Genomic DNA, 16,916 nt, shown 5'->3' on the forward strand with positions numbered 1-16,916 from the left:
TATCAGAACTGGAAATGCATCCTGCTAACGTATCAAGGCTAATCCTGCTACATATCTTTCCATAATTGGCTTCAGAAGATAACAACTGCAAATCCCCTTATGCAATAACATTACGAAATGTGCCTAGACTTGTCCTCTAGGTTTTTACTGTCCCTTTAAGTAGTATCACTGTCTCCTGTATGTAATGCACTGCTGTATGGTGCTGTTTAATATGTTGATGGTTTATAAATAATAGATAATAATAATATTGAGAAAATGCAGAAACTAAAAAAAAACAGAAACAAATTTGAATGAAAGGACTGAAAAATGAAAGAAAAACTTGGAAGGTAATAAAAAAAGGCTTAGAGAGATTGGATTGCATCAGAAAAAGGTGCAGATATGACACTTTAAACAACATTCCAGTTCCCTTTTATTATCAAATTTGCAATGTTTTCTTGGTATCCTTTGTTGAAGTGTAGTCGCAGGAGCTGCAATGTACTATTGGGACCCAGATGAACACATCTGGTGAGACAATGAGAAGAGGCATATATGTGTAGCCACCAATCACCAAACAGCCCCCAGCACTGCATTGCTGCTCCTGAGTCTACTTAGGTATGCTTTTCAACAAAAGATACCACAAGAATGAAGCTAATGTGATAACAGACCTTGTCTCCAGATACTGTCCCTCCCGTCCCCTTCACTCTGCTCATGACCTCCTACTCTCCTCCTCTCTTGTTACCTCCTCACACTCACGCTTACACGACTTTTCCAGACTGGCTACCATCTTGTGGAACTCTCTGCCTCGCTCCACAAGACTCTCCCCTAGTTTTGAAAACTTCAAGCGCTCCCTAAAGACTCTACTGTTCAGGGATGCATACAACCTACACTAACCATTCTTTATACTGTTTCCTCTCCTCCATTGCTATCCCCTTGAACCCCCTTACCATGTAAGCCTACAAGTCCAGCTGCTTGTAGATCACTTTCTTTAGAGCTGACTACAACAGTGCGACTCTTAGCAGGGCCCTCTACCCGTCTGATCCCTATAAATGTTTCCTTGTATTCTGTTTATAGCGCTGCGGAATCTGTTGGCACTCTACAAATAACCCATAATAATAATAATACACATAAATTGGAAAGTTGTTAAAATTGCAGCCTCTATCGGAATCATAATTCAAGTGCACATTTACCTAGCAAATAAATCATAAATATCAGTGACTTTCATGCGGTAATAACTGTGCTCTATTGCCTTTGTGAAATGTTTGTTTAACTGTAAATAGCAGATACTAAATCCCTACATACACAAAGCTATAAAATGCAAGAACATTGTGTTAATGCTATTTCAGTGCACATTGAGTAAAAATGTATGGGGTATATTCTAGGCATGGTCACCTACAGAATTATTTCTAGGTGGGAAGGCCAAAAATAAAATACCTGATTGATGATGTGTGCGGCAGGAGAGAATCGCTTATTTACAAATAAGTTGCACATTATTTAAAATATGATGGTTCATTAGCATCAGTCTAGTGAATCAATTAAATGCTTACATGGATATGCCCCCCGAACACCCATGATTCTAACTTTATAGGGATTTTTTCATAAATAACTTGATAAACTTTTCTAACAAATTAGAATATACAATGATGTTTACTCACACAGTCTTAACTAAAAGGGAACATAGTATAGCTTTACACAAATCACAGCAGACAGGAAGATTTAGACATTAGGATAAAGCATGTTAAGATGTTCCCCAACCGTTGTGAAGAGGAGACAGGGTAGGAAAGAGACACTTCTTTAAAAAAACACAAGAACTTATCTAGAAGTCCAGTTATAAACATATCATTAAATCATAAAAGAGCCAAATAATTGTTAATGCACAATAAAACCAGAATACATTAAATTTATATAAAAAAAATACCTATATTAATATTTTTTCTATCCAAAGAACTTTTATTTCTGCTGCCTGGGTTCTCCCAGATATGGAGGGGGTGGTGTAGGGGGTAGATTGCAGTGGCATTGACCAATCACAAGAAGTTATTAAAAGTAAGTTATGGTGTACAGCGTACAGGTATGGGTATTTTGGGTTCCTGCAAATCAAGTTGTAACCATGAAAAGAAGCCAAGGTGCTCATACAATCTAGGGGATTGAGAATGGTTACTATAGTGCAAACATGAGCATGCACAGTGAATAGCACCAGTGATAATTTCAGCGGGGATGCACTGGGGTGAAAACACCCCCATTTTTTAGGCTGTATTGCCTTGAGCTGAAGAGATGGCGGATAATACCTTGTTTATACCACCAAGCCATGATACTGATTCACCTAGCCATACTAACCAGTAAGGCCCCCTGGCCATACAACTCCGCCCACCAGAGGCATAACTAGAAACCACAGGGCCCAGGTGCAAGAATCTAAGAAGGGCCCCCTCCAAAAAAAAGTGAATTTGATACCTAACTTTTTTTTTTTTTTTTTTTACATTTAACATAGAAAAAAAATATGAATCAGATTACTTGTCTACAAAGGAGGTTTGTGAGATGGTCTGACCACCCATTACTGTATATAGTGACACTGTTTAACCCACCAGTACTGTATATTGTGAGTCAGTGACACAGTCTGTAATCTGCCGGTGAGATGGCTGGCCTGACCCTACCCGCCCCAGTACTTTAGAAAGTAACCACAGTAGTCTGTGACATGGTCCAGCCCCGCCCCCGTACTGTATATAGTGGTACTGTATAGACTGACACTGTTTACCCCCCACCCCCCCATGCTGTAGTAACAAGGTCTGTAATTTGCTGGTTCCACAAACATACACACATACATGCATAAATACACACACAGTCATATACATACACACACACACATAAACACCAATGGGTAAAACAGAAACACTAACCCCTGTAGTCAGAGACACTAGTGAAGCATCATGTCCCACCCTTGGGGGCCCAGTCGCAATTGCGACCTCTGCACCCCCTGTAGTGTCGCCCCTGCCGCCCACACAACACCCATTATTCAGTTGCTGAAACCCCCACTGGTTAGAACATTCATAGTAGGCGCTTGTGACAAAGCATGTGATAATAATGACTCCTACTGTACAAAGGCAAACCACAGTGCATATACCTTGTTCATATGGACTTTACTGTTGTAGGTCAGCTTTAGAAACCCACAGAATACATCCCTCTTACAAAGACAATGTTTTATACAGCTTCAGACTTCTATTTAAACAGAAATTAAAAAAATCAAATGCTCTATTTTCTTAGACTGACTCTCTCCAAAAAAGTTAGACACATAGGGCCCAATTCTCAAAAACTGACCAGCATAGAGAGAAATCCTCAGCCTATTTTACTGAGCACTATCTGATAAAGTAATTGTCTCTACTTAAAGGGACAGTCTAGGCCAAAAACATAATTTATGTAAGAACTTACCTGATAAATTCATTTCTTTCATATTAGCAAGAGTCCATGAGCTAGTGACGTATGGGATATACATTCCTACCAGGAGGGGCAAAGTTTCCCAAACCTCAAAATGCCTATAAATACACCCCTCACCACACCCACAAATCAGTTTAACGAATAGCCAAGAAGTGGGGTGATAAGAAAAAAGTGCGAAAGCATAAAAAACAAGGAATTGGAATAATTGTGCTTTATACAAAAAAATCATAACCACCACAAAAAAAGGGTGGGCCTCATGGACTCTTGCTAATATGAAAGAAATGAATTTATCAGGTAAGTTCTTACATAAATTATGTTTTCTTTCATGTAATTAGCAAGAGTCCATGAGCTAGTGACGTATGGGATAATGACTACCCAAGATGTGGATCTTCCACGCAAGAGTCACTAGAGAGGGAGGGATAAAATAAAGACAGCCAATTCCGCTGAAAAATAATCCACACCCAAAATAAAGTTTAAATCTTATAATGAAGAAAACTGAAATTATAAGCAGAAGAATCAAACTGAAACAGCTGCCTGAAGTATTTTTTCTACCAAAAACTGCTTCAGAAGAAGAATACACATCAAAATGGTAGAATTTAGTAAAAATATGCAAAGAAGACCAAGTTGCCGCTTTGCAAATCTGAACAATCAAAGCTTCATTCCTAAACGCCCAGGAAGTAGAAACTGACCTAGTAGAATGAGCTGTAATCCTTTGAGGCGGAGATTTACCCGACTCGACATAAGCATGATGAATTAAAGATTTCAACCAAGATGCCAAAGAAATGGCAGAGGCCTTCTGACCTTTCCTAGAACCGGAAAAGATAACAAATAGACTAGAAGTCTTTCGGAAATTCTTAGTAGCTTCAACATAATATTTCAAAGCTCTAACAACATCCAAAGAATGCAATGATCTCTCCTTAGAATTCTTAGGATTAGGACATAATGAAGGAACCACAATTTCTCTACTAATGTTGTTAGAATTCACAACCTTAGGAAAAAAATTAAAAAGAAGTTCGCAACACCGCCTCATCCTGATGAAAAATCAGAAAAGGAGACTCACAAGAAAAGAGCAGATAATTCAGAAACTCTTCTAGCAGAAGAGATGGCCAAAAGAAACAAAACTTTCCAAGAAAGTAATTTAATGTCCAGTAAATGCATAGGTTCAAACGGAGGAGTTTGAAGAGCCCCCAGAACCAAATTCAAACTCCAAGGAGGAGAAAATTGACTTAATAACAGATTTTATACGAACCAAAGCTTGTATAAAACAATGAATATCAGGAAGAATAGCAATCCTTCCGTGAAAAAGAACAGAAAGAGCAGAGATTTGTCCTTTCAAGGAACTTGCAGACAAACCTTATCCAAACCATCCTGAAGAAACTGTAAAATTCTCGGAATTCTAAAAGAATGCCAGGAAAAATGATGAGAAAGACACCAAGAAATGTAAGTCTTCCAGACTCGATAATATATCATCCTAGATACAGATCTACGAGCCTGTAACATAGTATTAATCACAGAGTCAGAGAAACCTCTTTGACTAAGAATCAAACGTTCAATCTCCATACCTTTAAATTTAAGGATTTGAGATCCTGATGGTAAAAAAGGACCTTATGACAGAAGGTCTGGTCTTAACGGAAGAGTCCACGGATGACAAGAAGCCATGCGGACAAGATCCGCATACCAAAACCTGTGAGGCCATGCTGGAGCCACCAGCAGAAAAAACGAACATTCCTTCAGAATCTTGGAGATTACTCTTGGAAGAAGAACTAGAGGCGGAAAGATATAGGCAGGATGATACTTCCAAGGAAGTGACAATGCATCCACTGCTTCCGCCTGAGGATCCCTGGATCTGGACAGATACCTGGGAAGTTTCTTGTGTAGATGAGAAACCATCAGATCTATTTCTGGAAGTCCCCACATTTGAACAATCTGAAGAAACACCTCTGTGTGAAGAGACCACTCGCCCGGATGTAACGCTTGGCGACTGAGATAATCCGCTTCCCTATTGTCTATAACTGGGATATGAACCGCAGAGATTAGACAGGAGCTGGATTCCGCCCATACCAGAATTCGAGATACTTCTTTCATAGCCAGAGGACTGTGAGTCCCTTCTTGATGATTGATATATGCCACAGTTGTGACATTGTCTGTCTGAAAACAAATGAACGATTCTCTCTTTAGAAGAGGCCATGACTGAAGAGCTCTGAAAATTGCACGGAGTTCCAAAATATTGATTGGAAATCTCACCTCCTGAGATTTCCCAAACCCCTTGTGCTGTCAGAAACCCCCATACAGCTCCCCAACCTGTCAGAGTTGCATCTGTTGAGATCACAGTCCAGGTTGGAAGAAAAAAAGAAGCCCCCTGAACTAAACGATGGTGGTCTGTACCACGTCAGAGGGTGTCGAACAATCGGTTTTAAAGATATTAAATGAGATATCTTTGTATAATCCCGGCACCACCGGTTCAGCATACAGAGCTGAAGAGGTCGCATGTGAAAATGAGCAAAGGGGAACACGTCCAATGCAGCAGTCATAAGAACCTAGAATTTCCATGCATAAGGCTACCGAAGGGAATGATTGAGACTGAAGGTTTCGATAAGCTGAAACCAATTTCAGACGTCTCTAATCCAACAGAAACAGAGACATGGACACTGAATCTATCCGGAAATCTAAAAAAGGTTACTCTTGTCTGAGGAATCAACAAACTTTTTGGTTAATTGATCCTCCAACCATGTTCTTGAAGAAACAACACTCATAAAAAGCTGGAAAGGATCTTTCCATTGAAAATGAGCAAAGGGAATTGAATCCAATGCTGTTAAAACTTCTATGCATATATAGCAACTGAAGGAAATAATAGAGACTAAAGGTACCGACAGACGGAACCCAAATCAAATTGTCCCTTGTCTGATAGAGACAAAGATAGTGACATAAACCATCTGGAAACCTAAAAAAGGTGACCCTTGCGTGAGGAATCAAGAGCTTTTGAAAAAAAGATCCTCTAACTATGTCCTGAAGAGCAAGTGAAACATATGAGATTCCGCATCCACAGGAAATAATCTGAATGAAAACAGAAAAATGAAGAATATGCATTTATTGTATCTAATGAAAACAAATAATGCTATCAATGACCATAAAAAAGGCAGAATAGTTTGAATAAAACTCCAAAACCCAGTTCCTAGAAAAAGAACTGGAAGAAATACCCCAGAAGATTCCAGGTCTGAGCAGCGCTTGAGCCATGCTTCAACAGTATCCAGAATATATAGGACAGAAACACACTGAAAGAAAGTGTTAGCCTTACTGGAATAAAATCAAAGAAATTTGGACAGAATAGAACCAAATAAATTTCAAAGAAGTCTTAACCTGCCCCTTACCAGCCAAGCTGGAATACGGCACGTACATCGCAATATTAGGGAGCTGATTTCGAACCCCAATTATAAACATGTTACTTGGGAAAGAACTCAGGAATTTGTTCCTTAATAAGAACAACCAAACTAATATAAGCTTAAAGTTAAGTCTTAGAACTCAATCTTGAAGCCCATAGTAACAGTTAAGAATTGAATCCAATTATAATTGATTATCTTAGAACAAAAGAAATATGGATTTTCTTTTTGTTTTTTTGTTCTTTGTTGTTTTTTTGTTTTTTTAAAAAACACAAAATTCTTCTAGCTAAAATAGCTAAAGACATAGATTAACCCTCATTTGCGAATATATTCAATAAAATGAAGACACAAATGAAGTCATTAGCATGATAGTCCAGTTTAAAGGACCAGTCAAAACAGAGGACTTGCAAAATGCAAAACAACAAGACAAATGCAACAGCACCTAGTCTAGTAAATGTTGTCCCTTTAACAATGCTAAAATAAATCATAATCTGATACTTAGAAAAGTACCTGAAACTAAATAATTTTCCATAAATAAGATATAACTATATAAAGGAAAATAAATACTATTTTGCTATAACAACAATAGCATAATTAGTAGGAGTAGAGATAGCTCCAATAAATTGGAGAACCCTCCAAATTAAATTTAACTGCTGACAAAGAATATAGTTTAAAAATAAAAGAAAATTCTCAGCCTATTCCATTCCCTAGTATGGGGAATTGGAAGGAAAACCTCTGAAATCACAGAAGAATAAAAAGGCAGAAATAGTGTCAGCTAGTTTTAAAGAACTAGTTACCTTAATATCCAAAATAATCAACACCTCTTCAACAAAGAACAAATGTACTTTAATAATAAAAAATTTATATAAAAAAGTAGATTTGTTAGTGTCAATATCTGATGAAGAGAATTTCTGAAAGAGAAAAAAACATCATCAGAGAAGGATAAATCAGTATGTTGTTGGTCATTTGAAACTTCAATAATTAAAAAAGAAGTGAAAAAGACCTAAAAATTGATATTAGAAGGCACAAAGTCAGACAAAGCCTTAATCAGAAAAAATATTTCTTAAAAATCTTCTAAACATTTCTTGTACTTAAGAATGGAAATGTATAAAGCATAAATACTAATGGAATCTGCATGTAAAAGTATATCATAATAACTTAATACAAACCATAGCTAAAGATAAACATTTATAACATTTAAAATAAATGAACTTAGCTTTGGTAGAACTGAAACTCAGTTAAGCATTTTTCCAGAAGTGGCTTCTGACTCAGGGACAAACGGAGACATTTTGCAATATGTAATAGAAAAAACAACATATAAAGCAAAATTGATCAAATTCCTTAAATGACAGTTTCAGGAATGGGGAAAAAAATGCCAGTGAACAAGCTTCTAGCAACCAGAAGCAATAAATAATGAGACTTAAATAATGTGGAGACAATAGAGACGCCCATATTTTTTAGCGCCAAAAAAGACGCCCACATTATTTGGCGCCTAAATGCTTTTGGCGCCAAAAATGACGCCACATCCGGAACGCCGACACTTTTGGCGCAAAAAAACGTAAAAAAAAATGACACGTATGACGCCGGAAACAAAAAAATTTTTGCGCCAAAAAAGTCCGCGCCAAGAATGACGCAATAAAATGAAGCATTTTCAGCCCCCGCGAGCCTAATAGCCCACAGGGAAAAAGTCAAATTTTAAGGTAAGAAAAAAATTGATTAATCCATATGCATTATCCCAAATATGAAACTGACTGTCTGAAATATGGAACGTTGAACATACTGAATCAAGGCAAATAAATGTTTGAACACATATATTTAGAACTTTATATAAAAGTGCCCAACCATAGCTTAGAGTGTCACAGAAAATAAGACTTACTTACCCCAGGACACTCATCTACAAGTAGTAGAAAGCCAAACCAGTACTGAAACGAGAATCAGCAGAGGTAATGGTATATAAGAGTATATCGTCGATCTGAAAAGGGAGGTAAGAGATGAATCTCTACGACTGATAACAGAGAACCTATGAAATAGACCCCGTAGAAGGAGATCATTGAATTCAAATAGGCAATACTCTCCTCACATCCCTCTGACATTCACTGCACGCTGAGAGGAAAACCGGGCTCCAACCTGCTGCGGAGCGCATATCAACGTAGAATCTAGCACAAACTTACTTCACCACCTCCATAGGAGGCAAAGTTTGTAAAACTGATTTGTGGGTGTGGTGAGGGGTGTATTTATAGGCATTTTGAGGTTTGGGAAACTTTGCCCCTCCTGGTAGGAATGTATATCCCATACGTCACTAGCTCATGGACTCTTGCTAATTACATGAAATAAATAAAGTTTCATGATTCAAATAGAGCTTGTAATTTTAAACAATTTTCCAATTTACTTTTATCACCAATTTTGCTTTGTTCTCTTGGTATTCTTAATTGAAAGCTTAACCTAGGAGGTTAATATGCTAATTTCTTAGACCTTGAAGGCCACCTCTTTTCAGAATGCATTTTAACAGTTTTTCACCACTAGAGGGTGTTAGTTCACGTATTTCCTATAGATAACACTGTGCTCTTGCACGTGAAGTTATCTGGGAGCAGGCACTGATTGGCTAGACTGCAAGTCTGTCAAAAGAACTGAAATAAGGGGGCAGTTTGCAGAGGCTTAGATACAAGATAATCACAGAGGTTAAAAGTATATTATTATAACTGCGTTGGTTATGCAAAACTGGGGAATGGGTAATAAAGGGATTATCTATCTTTTAAAACAATAAAAATTCTGGTGTAGACTGTCCCTTTAAAAGAAAATTGGGCAGTGCTCCTTTGGTAAAAACAAATATGTTAAATCAAAGTAAAAATGTAAAAGGAACAGATTGTGTAAAAAACAGTAAAAAACTTACTTGTTTTCTAGCTAAATGAGCACTTAAAAATTATCAGTGTAGCCACTTCCCTCAGGGTAATAAGAGAGCTGATATGTTGTCTGAGCATGGGTAAATCTGACTCCCTTTTTATATACAATATTCACTTTATAGTAAACCAGCTCACGTTACTCTAGAGGTTTTATGACATCCGACTAGATAAACCTTTCTGCAGAGACTACAGCCTCCTTGTAGGGCTGTGATAGGAAATAATGGACACTGCACAAATAAAGTTTAAAAAAATAAATAAAATGTAAAATCCATTTAAAATAATGAATATGTATTGCAATTATTTATATTAAGTGTAAGCCACTGCTTAGTGTTTGTATTACAATAATGAAAGACTGTTTTGTATCCCTTTAACGTAAATCAAATTTAGTAAACTCCCCTTAAAGATATACACAGTTCTCAATGTAAAAAATTGCATTTAAAACAATCACTGAGGGCCCTTGTAATACTGACGAGGCATCTAATAGAATGTTGCTTCACCAGAGAGAATTGGGATCATAGCTTAGAGCAGCACTCCTGTAACACCTTCATTCTGCTCCAGTTCAGGATACAACCAATGATTGGGGAATACTCAGATATGCCTGCTCATCATCTTTATCCTCATTTTTGGTACAGAAGCACAACTTTCACTAGGCATTAACCCCATTTGCATGAGTTAAAATCTCCTTTGCATGAGTTAAAAGTAATATGAGTTCAAGAAATTCATTTGGTTGAAAATAAAATGTTTCAATGAAATAAAGCATTGCATGTTTACACTAAAATATCTCTTTAATACTCATTTAATACTACGTGCAGTTAATTGATCCACAGAACGATATTGTCAAATGTAAGCAGTTTGCTTTCTCATGACCAATACAGTAATGATCGTCTATGTGCTTACTGAGGCATTACTGCAGGGACAATATTTGACTTTGCTATTTTTATCTAAAACAAAGTGTGCTGTATGTTGGAATTTTGTCCTCTTTCACTTTGCTGGCTCAGAGATCGTTGTACCACAGTGTCTGAGCAAACAAAATGTCAGTCTGTTCTGTGCAACCAGCAATAAGCATTATCACACTGTAGCAGAGCTGCTTATTGTTAACACTGTTGCCTCAAGATTAACAAATATTGTATGTCCTGGCTGCACGATTATAGCACACAATTTACTACTACTACTAATAATAATAAAATGATTTACAAAAAGGAAACTACAGGAAAATAAAACAAATCTAAGGTCCTCATCCCTAATACTAAACCCTAACTTTTAACACTAATCTCAAGCTATAAACCCTACTTTAACAGCATATGTGTCTACAACTTTAGGCTATATCATGCTTAGCAATAGGAGAGGCATTAATTCCTGAACTGCTATGCAAGAACTTGCAAATTAACAACTTATTTATGATACTATGCATATTGTTACATACACTAACTAATAATATAAACGCCATAAATCATAACTAGAGCAACTATATGCAGAATTACATATACAGCAATGGAAAAAAAAATAAGAGACCACTGCAAAATGATCAGTTTCTCTGGTTTTACTATTTATAGGTGTGTGTTTGTATAAAATAAAAGTTTTTGTTTTATGCTATAAACTACTGATAACATTTCTCCCAAACTCCAAATAAAAATATTGTCATTTAGAGCATTTGCAGAAAATGTCAGACCTCGAGAAACGCAAAGAAAACAAGTTCATATTAAATTTTTGGTGGAAAAACCCTGATTTTCAATCACAGCTTTCATGCGTCTTGGCATGTTCTTCACCGGCCTTTACATGCTCTTGGGTGACTTTATGCCACTGCTGGCACACAAATTCAAGCAGCTCGGCCTTGTTTGATGGCTTGTGACCATCCATCTTGCTCTTGATCACATTACAGAGGTTTTCAATAGGGTTCAGGTCTGGAGACTGCACTGGCAATGACATTGTCATGTTCTCGTTGTCCTTCATTCACACCTTGATTGACCTAACTTTGTGGGGTGGAGCATTGTCCTGCTGGAAAAAACAATCCTCAGAGTTGGGGAACATTGTTAGAGCAGAAAGATTCTCCACCAAACTTCACTGTGTGTTTGAGACACTGTGGCTCGTAGGCTTCTCCAGGTCTCCATCTAAACATTAGATGACCAGGTGTTGAGCAAAGCTAAAAATTGGACTAATCAGATATAATCTGGAATCGTGCAGATTTATACCATTGTAATTTAAAGCATTGTTTTTATATATCATGAGAATTCTACAACAAAATGTTTTAAATTTGTATAATTTTAATACAATTGTAACAAACAATATTGTAAACAATTGTATGTATGCACTTTCTAAACTCTATAGTCAAAAGAAGAATAGAGATATCCTTATATAAATTAGAGCCTTTGGGTATAGTTATACAGGGAGTGCAGAATTATTAGGCAAGTTGTATTTTTGAGGATTAATTTTATTATTGAACAACAACCATGTTCTCAATGTACCCAAAAAACTCATTAATATCAAAGCTGAATAGTTTTGGAAGTAGTTTTTAGTTTGTTTTTAGTTATAGCTATTTTAGGGGGATATCTGTGTGTGCAGGTGACTATTACTGTGCATAATTATTAGGCAACTTAACAAAAAACAAATATATACCCATTTCAATTATTTATTTTTACCAGTGAAACCAATATAACATCTCAACATTCACAAATATACATTTCTGACATTCAAAAACAAAACAAAAACAAATCAGTGACCAATATAGCCACCTTTCTTTGCAAGGACACTCAAAAGCCTGCCATCCATGGATTCTGTCAGTGTTTTGATCTGTTCACCATCAACATTGCGTGCAGCAGCAACCACAGCCTTCCAGACACTGTTCAGAGAGGTGTACTGTTTTCCCTCCTTGTAAATCTCACATTTGATGATGGACCACAGGTTCTCAATGGGGTTCAGATCAGGTGAACAAGGAGGCCATTTCATTAGATTTTCTTCTTTTATACCCTTTCTTGCCAGCCACGCTGTGGAGTACTTGGACGCGTGTGATGGAGCATTGTCCTGCATGAAAATCATGTTTTTCTTGAAGGATGCAGACCTCTTCCTGTACCACTGCTTGAAGAAGGTGTCTTCCAGAAACTGGCAGTAGGACTGGGAGTTGAGCTTGACTCCATCCTCAACCCGAAAAGGCCCCACAAGCTCATCTTTGATGATACCAGCCCAAACCAGTACTCCACCTCCACCTTGCTGGCGTCTGAGTCGGACTGGAGCTCTCTGCCCTTTACCAATCCAGCCACGGGCCCATCCATCTGGCCCATCAAGACTCACTCTCATTTCATCCGTCCATAAAACCTTAGAAAAATCAGTCTTGAGATATTTCTTGGCCCAGTCTTGACGTTTCACCTTGTGTGTCTTGTTCAGTGGTGGTCGTCTTTCAGCCTTTCTTATCTTGGCCATGTCTCTGAGTATTGCACACCTTGTGCTTTTGGGCACTCCAGTGATGTTGCTGGTGTGAACTGGTGGCAAGTGGCATCTTGGCAGCTTGACTTTTCTCAGTTCATGGGCAGTTATTTTGCGCCTTGGTTTTTCCACACGCTTCTTGCGACCCTGTTGACTATTTTGAATGAAACGCTTGATTGTTCGATGATCACGCTTCAGAAGCTTTTCAATTTTAAGAGTGCTGCATCCCTCTGCAAGATATCTCACTATTTTTGACTTTTCTGAGCCTGTCAAGTCCTTCTTTTGACCCATTTTGCCAAAGGAAAGGAAGTTGCCTAATAATTATGCACACCTGATATAGGGTGTTGATGTCATTAGACCACACCCCTTCTCATTACAGAGATGCACATCACCTAATATGCTTAATTGGTAGTAGGCTTTCGAGCCTATACAGCTTGGAGTAAGACAACATGCATAAAGAGGATGATGTGGGCAAAATACTAATTTGCCTAATAATTCTGCACTCCCTGTATAACTGATGTGCATGTAGGTGCTCCCATGAGCCTCTACTCAAATATATGCACATTTATGGGGGGGGGGGCTGATGAGCTCTAAAAGCAGCCATCCCTAGGATGAAAACACGTGGTCATCATCCGCAAAGGAGGTTAAAAAACTAAATTCAAAGTGTGTCTCCCTGAACTGCTAAACAATGTAAATTATGTTAACAGAATTACACTTTTAAAGTGATTCAGTTCTAATGAAGCTACTGTATAAAAATTAGTTATATGGTCCTTTAAAGTTGGATTGTCTAAAGTTTATCCTTGAGGGCTAAAGACAGATCAGGAGTTTGTGTTGTTCTTAAATGAGCACAGGTAAGTTAATGGGCTAGATTCATGGTGGTTCACTTGGCTGCTGAGAGGCCTTGACATTAAGGCAAGCTCATGTCGAAATTCATTGAGGCTCACTTAAAGGGACACTAAACACAATTCATGCACCTCCCTCTATTCATGGTGCTGCTATTTTGTAACTTAGGTTAGATTGCAGGTATCTAAAGGAGAGTATGTGCAAATACATCAGCCCTGGAATGTAGTGAAAGAAAAATGTCAAAATGGCGGCAACCATGACTAGAGGGAGGCGGGTAATAACTTCAATCCTATGCTTTTAAAATGTATTTAGTGTTTCATGTCCCTTTAACCTATCTTTTCTAGCTAATCGCCAATGTCATTAAAATAGTTCTTTTAAACAGCCAAATATATAATATTTCGCACATCAAATGTGAACTGCTAACAATGCAAAAAAACAAGAATTACAACCACAACACCATGGAAGCATGTTTGCAAAATAGCTTCTGTAAATCTGTGTAATCGCTAAATATTTGCATATCTGGATAGATAGAACGGACGTGAACAAGGCCCTCACTTCGAGGGTTCTGGGCAGGGTTACCATATTGCCGCTTTAAATACACACAGAGAGAAGCACACTCACAGGAACGAACAACTGGCTCAATACTATTGTTAGCCTGTTCTATGGTGATTTACTGGTGCAGCTTCTTTTAGCCCAGTAATGCTTTTCACAGAGAAGAACTGAGGAGAATATTGCCGCTTTAAGGGAGGACACTTATGAATAATACATATGTCCGTTTTTTTTTAAAGAAATGTTTTGTATAATGTTCCATTATGAGAACCCTGACAAATGTTTTTTTCATATGAGTCCTCCTTTAAAGCAGCAATATGGCAACTCTAGTTCTGGTTAAAAATCAGGGGGAAAAAAGCGTCTCCGGATGTAAGTAATATATCTTTCTCAATATGGAACACAAACGTCCAAATTAAACTCTGTGAGGCTGTTACTTACGGCTCAAACAATATATATGCATACATCTGCATAAATACTGCCACCAAATAAGTCACTCATTAAATGCACTAGGTTTCCTTACTATATGCATGCTCCTCAATTGTAGTGTAAATGGAAAGATTTACGTACTCACTCTCCACATCCTTCTCGATTATCTGAGGAGCACTTAATGCACACAACGTCCGCCTCTACAGCTTTGAGACCTCAAGTGCTAGATCACATAAATCATAGATGTCACAAGCCCAGACGTTGTTTCCCCTTAAAGTCAAAGTCAATCCTAGCATTGTGCAAACGATAAAAAAATCTTGCTAAGAGTTGACGTTTTCACCTCTTAGCCAATAGCCGTGCGGTAAATCCGGCTCCCATGGGTGCCAAGCCGGATGTACCACACGGCTATTGGCTAAGAGGTGTAGCAGGTGTAGCAGCTAAAAACAGCCAAGTATTTTATACATTAATGAAAGTCCCCTTTATTTGTTTTAATAGACAATCCTAGCGTTTGTAAAACGCTAGAATTGACTTTCAGTTTAACCAGCAGGCTCCACATGCAGAACCATCCTGCAAAGCAGTTACCTCCGTCACCACATTTGCTCACCTCTTCTGGTATCTCAAGCGGTCACGTGACTTTACTCCACAGTATATTGTTTTCACGCTGTCAGGGAATCAATAACGTCCACTTCTGGTAGGGGAACCAGCTATAACCGTCCTCGCAGAGCTCAACCTGTAGATCTGGCTCAATAAAGCATTAAGAAAAGTGCGTACAAGGAGCTCCTTAAAACTTAACTTTTATTTACATATAAAAAATGCACAATGGGACAAAGTGAACAAGAGTCCCTAGGTCAGCAGAACAGGCTGATGCATTTCAGCCATACAGCATTCTTTAGCCGTGGTCAGGATTCATACACCTAAACCTCTACTCACTGTGCGGGATTTAGAAAGATGCGATTGCACCTGTGACGTATCTCATCTCGCGGCCATGACTCTCAATGTCAAAGCTGATGAGGATATCTTTTTTTTGTTTTTTTTTATTTTTGTTTTCTTAAAACTTTTTTTATGTTTTCTTTTGTGCATATACCAGCTTTAGCTTTTTAGATCTAACATTATAAACACTTAATCAAACCTGTGCTAACAAATATCTTTTAGCCTGAATGATTTTTTGACTGAAATTTTGATTGGAGGGGCCAGCCCCCCTCATTTAATACCTAATATCTCTGTAATTATGTTAGACCTAACAAAACAAATAGCTGATCATAGACAAATATCTATCAATTTAAGTGAAATTTTGTCCAATTTTTTGATAAGGAGGGGCTGATGATGGGTTAGCCCCCCTCCAAATAATTGTTATTACCGCTCCTTGTATACTATAACGAAAACAACAATTGATCAAACCTGATCTAACAAAGATCTAACCAACTGAATAGTTTGTTTTAAAAAAAAATATTTGGGGGGCCAACCCAGCAAAGGTAATATGAGGCATTTCTTGCTGTAGAAAAGCATTTCCTGCCTAATGCATTAAAGGAACAATGAACTATAAAAATGTTTTTCCCTTCATGTGTTTCCAGGTACTTGTTATACCAACTGCATAGTATAAAATTAATTAAAAATTGCTTTATTAGGTTTTTCTTTTTTTGTATATGAAATAGCTGGTTTTGTTCTTTAAAACCACAGCCCATAAAAATGGGTTGAGGTTGCACGGAAATTAAATCTCCTTGTTTTATCACTTTCTGTACACACAAATGCTTCTTTATATTTTCTTTGTCTGTATACAAAAGCCCAATACTTAAAGAAAACAATTGAAAATTAAGATTGTATTGCTTATCTCTCCTACATCCCACTGGGAGAGTAATTTCTTCTGCTGGATATGTTTACACAGCCTTTCTGTATAGGTAGAGATACCACAGGCAAAATCAGCTTTTTAATTGCTGATATAAAGGTAAATGAGCTATTTGCAAAAAAAATTAACACACGCAAGTGATTTTTTTCCCCCCATTTG

This window comes from Bombina bombina, chromosome 8 (assembly GCF_027579735.1).
Source record: "Bombina bombina isolate aBomBom1 chromosome 8, aBomBom1.pri, whole genome shotgun sequence".
Taxonomy (NCBI): Eukaryota; Metazoa; Chordata; class Amphibia; order Anura; family Bombinatoridae; genus Bombina; species Bombina bombina.